We start from the raw sequence: 4,629 nt of genomic DNA on the forward strand, positions 1-4,629 counted from the left end.
TGGGAATATAATGACCCCATGGAACAGAGTTCTGTTTTATTATAAAACTGTGTCAACAGTGCGGCAGGCACATTTTTGTTTATTGGGTCACCTCTTTCTAAACTACAAACAGAGAACACCCTTTTGGTTAACACATTCTCTTCAGTAATTTAGAAGCATCAATTAGGTAACAAGTTTCTTTCACCCTTTGTCATATCTTATGAGATTTCTAGGCCCTCATTCTCTTCTTCCTGAACTAATTTCTGCTGGTAGTGAATGTCAAACAAGAAGCGTGAATTTCATAACAGGGTTTCATAGATTTTTTTAACCTTTTTAGGAGATATTTAGTTCCAGCAACCCTTAAGTCTCTCCAGTAAGATATAATTTTTTAAAACTCTCAAGTTCCAAAAAAAATAATAATTCACTCGTTACAATCAGAATATAAAACCGTGACCAACGGAGGGTACAATATAAACTTTTGTCATGTTAACAAAGTAGATGGTTTTACTACAAGCTGCTGACACTTCTATCAGGGGCAGCCTTAGGGAGGCTGTTGGTTGTAACCATCATGTCCATGTTGATGGGCTAGTAACGTTCTGCTCTGTGCTGCAGGCAATTGTTACCCCAGGATCATTCATGCCACTGATTGGGTCAGCTGGCACTTGGCACCCCTGTCTGCTATCCCTACCTCTAAACTGTCTATTACCTTGCAAACGATTACCTCTATTTTTCTGGTTCCTACCAGATCTGCTATTCCATTTCTCCATGTTTGGAGGGGACTCAGGAGGGTGTTTCAGTTATTCTTGGTACTCTTTGTCATCTTGGTACTCTTTGTGAAAAAGCTGGCTTAAAACTCAACATTCAGAAAACTAAGATCATGGCATCCGGTCCCATCACTTCATGGCAAATAGGTGGGGAAACAGTGGAAACAGTGTCAGACTTTATTTTTGGGGGCTCCAAAATCACTGCAGATGGTGACTGCAGCCATGAAATTAAAAGATGCTTACTCCTTGGAAGGAAAGTGATGACCAACCTAGACAGCATATTAAAAAGCAGAGACATTACTTTGCCAGCAAAGGTCTGTATAGTCAAGGCTATGGTTTTTCCAGTGGTCATGTATGGATGTGAGTTGGACTATAAAGAAAGCTGACTGCTGAAGAATTGATGCTTTTGAGCTGTGGTGTTGAAGAAGACTCTTGAGAGTCTCTTGGACTGCAAGGAGATCCAACCAGTCCATCCTAAAGGAAATCAGTCTTGAATATTCATTGGAAGGACTGATGTTGAAGGTGAAACTCCAATACTTTGGCCACGTGATGCAAAGAGCTGACTGGTTTGAAAAGACCCTGATGCTTGGAAAGATTGAAGGCGGAAGGAGAAGGGGACAGAGGATGAGATGGTTGGATGGCATCACCGACTCAATGGACATGAGTTTGGGTAAACTCCGGGAGTTGGTTTTGGACAGGGAGGCCTGGCGTGCAAAGAGTTGGACATGACTGAGTGACTGAACTGAATGGAATCTACTGGCAAACATCTCTTCAAAATCTGGAACAGCTTCAGAAGTGTCAGTCATTCTGAAATTCCTAGATATTTGAGGAAGCTGTTCTGTTTAATGTTTAGATTGTTTAGATTTCCAGTCCAGAGTGCCATCAGAGGACCTCCCTTATATAGATTCTTAGACACATATTTCATGTTTGTACTTTATATATCAGAAATTAGTATTTTCTGATTGATAGCATATTAAAATTAACTGGCATTTTACGAGATAAAGATAAATCTCCTACTAGTTCTATCTCTCTGGGGATACCTAACACAGAGAAAATACAAATTTGACTCACAAAACTCTGTATTACTTAGTTGTTGTTATGTTACTTGCTGCTTTATAAGAGTAAAGCATTGGTATCTTGTTCCAAACATCATAGGCATATTTATTTCTTAAAGATTTGTATGTTACAGAAAGTCCATTACAATTCAGAATCCCATTCTGGTTTGAGTCCTTTTCCCATTTAATTGAGAAAGACATTAACCTGCTCCTAATTGAGAAATGTTTATTCTTGAAGATCTGTCTATTTCCCTGAGCCGTACAACTCTAGTCTGGAGAGATTTTCTTTAACAGAAATACATTTTAATATTATGTGGATAATTTTCACTCAGAATTTCTAGGCAACCATCATCTTTGGACAACCAGTTTGCCTTTTGTCAATTATTTGCTGGGCCATCACAAATTACGTTACTCAAAGTTGCAATAGCAAATGAACTAGGGCTTTCCTGAGGGTTCAGTGGTTAAGAACCCACCTTCTAAAGCAGAGGACATGGGTTTGATCCCTGGTCTGGGAAGATCCCACAATCCACGGAGCAACTAAGCCTATGCACCACACTACTGAGACAGTGCTGTAGAACCTGTGCACCATAACAAGAGAAGCCACCACGAGAAGTCTCACCACCCCAGTGAAGAGTAGCTCCCACTCGCCTCAACTAGAGAACGCCCAGGTGAAGCAACAAAGACCCAGTACAGCCAAAAATAAATAAAATCAAATAAATAGTAAATCAATTATAATTCAATAGAACATATAAATATACATATATAATAAATTAAAAATCCAACATTGACACCCAAACCCTCAAACCACTTAATAGAAAACATCCTGAAAATATCCTGTCAAAGAATGGTTATTGTTGTTCAGTTGCTAAGTCATGTCCAAGACTCTTTGTGACCTCATGGATAGCAGCACGCCAATCTTCCCTGTCGATCACTATCTTTTGGAATATGCTTAAACTCATGTCCACTGAGTCGGTGATGCCATCAAACTATCTCATCCTCTGGCATCCCCTTCTGCTTCCGCCTTCAATCTTTCCCAGCATCAGGGTCTTTTTCAATGAGTTATTCTTCACATCAGGTGGCCAAAGTGTTGGAGTTTTAGCTTCAGCATCAGTCCTTCTAATGAATATTCAGGACTGATTTCCTTTAGGATGGACTGGTTGGATCTCCTTGCAGTCCAAGAGACTCTCAAGAATCTTCTCCAACACTACAGTTCAAAAGCATCAATTCTTTGGCACTCAGCTTTCTTTATGGTCCAACTCTCACATCCATACATGACTACTGGAAAAACCACAGCTTTGACTAGACAGACGTTTGTTGGCAAAGTAACATCTCTGCTTTTTAATATGCTGTCTAGGTTGGTCATAACTTTCTTTCCAAGGAGCAAGTATATTTTAATTTAATGGCTTCAGTCACCATCTGCAGTGATTTTGGAGCCCCCCCAAATAAAGTCTGTCACTGTTTCCCCATCTATTTGCCATGAAGTGATGGGACCAGATGCCATGATCTTAGTTTTCTGAATGTTGAGTTTTAAGCCAACTTTTTAACTTTCCTCTTTGACTTTCATCAAGGGGCTCTTTAGTTCTTTACTTTCTGCCATAAGGGTAGTATCATCTGCATATCTGAGGTTACTGATATTTCTCCCTGCAATCTTGATTCCAGCTTGTGCTTCATCCAGCCTGGCCTTTTGCATGATGTACTCTGCCTATAAGTTAAACAAGAAGGGTGACAATATACAGCCTTGATGTACTCCTTTCCTGATCTGGAACCATTCAGTTGTTCCATGTACAGTTCTCACTCTTACTTCTTGACCTGCTTATAGATTTCTCAAGTGGCAGGTTAGGTAGTCTGGTATTCTCATCTCTTGAAGAATTTCCCACAGTTTGCTGTGATCCACACAGTCAAAGACTTTGGCATAGTCAATAGAGCAGATGTTTTTCTGGAACTCTCTTGCTTTTTTGATGATCCAGTGGATGTTGGCAATTTGATCTCTGGTTCCTCTGCCTTTTCTAAATCCAGCTTGAATATGTGGAAGTTCATGGTTCATGTACTGTTGAAGCCTGGCTTGGAGAATATTGAGCATTACTTTGCTAGCATGTGAGATGAGTGAAATTGTGCAGTAGTTTGAACATTCTTTGGCATTGCCTTTCTTTGGTATTGGAATGAAAACTGACCTTTTCCAGTCCTGTGGCCAGTGGTTTTCCAAATTTGCTGGCACATTGAGTGCAGCATTTTCATAGCATCATCTTTTAGGATTTGAAATAGCTCAACTGGAATTCCATCACCTCCACTAGCTTTGTTTGTAGTGATGCTTCCTAAGGCCCACTTGATTCTGAATTCCAGGATGTCTGTCTCTAGGTGAGTGATCACACTATCATGGTTTTCTGGGTCATGAATGAATAGTCAGGGTTGATTTCCTTTAGGATTGACTGGTTGGATCTCCTTGCTGTCCAATAGACTCTCAAGGGTCTTCTCCATCACCACAGTTTGAAAGCATCAATTTTTTGGTGCTAAGCCTTTTTTATGGTCCAACTCTCACATCCATACATGACTACTGGAAAAACCATAGCTTTGCCTAGATGGACCTTTGTTGGCAAAGTGACCTTTCTGCTTTTTAATGTGCTATGTTTGTCATAACTTTCTTTCCAAGGAGCAAGTATCTTTTAATTTCATGGCTGCAGCCACCGTCTGAACACATTTTCATAAAATCTGTCACTGTTTCCACTTCTATTTGCCATGAAATGATGGTACCAGATGCCATGATCTTAACCAAAGTGTAGAGTTAACTCAACTTTTGTTTTATTTTCTTTTGTCTTTCCTTTTTCTAAAAAATT

General features: G+C 39.8%; 1 pseudogene; it reads right to left on the bottom strand.

Annotated features, from left to right (window-relative positions):
• Positions 1-520: 520 nt before the first annotated feature.
• LOC129653373 (RNA guanine-N7 methyltransferase-activating subunit-like protein) lies at positions 521-1,549 on the bottom strand (annotated as a pseudogene).
• Positions 1,550-4,629: the final 3,080 nt, after the last annotated feature.

This window comes from Bubalus kerabau, chromosome 5 (genome assembly GCF_029407905.1).
Source record: "Bubalus kerabau isolate K-KA32 ecotype Philippines breed swamp buffalo chromosome 5, PCC_UOA_SB_1v2, whole genome shotgun sequence".
Lineage (NCBI taxonomy): Eukaryota > Metazoa > Chordata > Mammalia > Artiodactyla > Bovidae > Bubalus > Bubalus kerabau.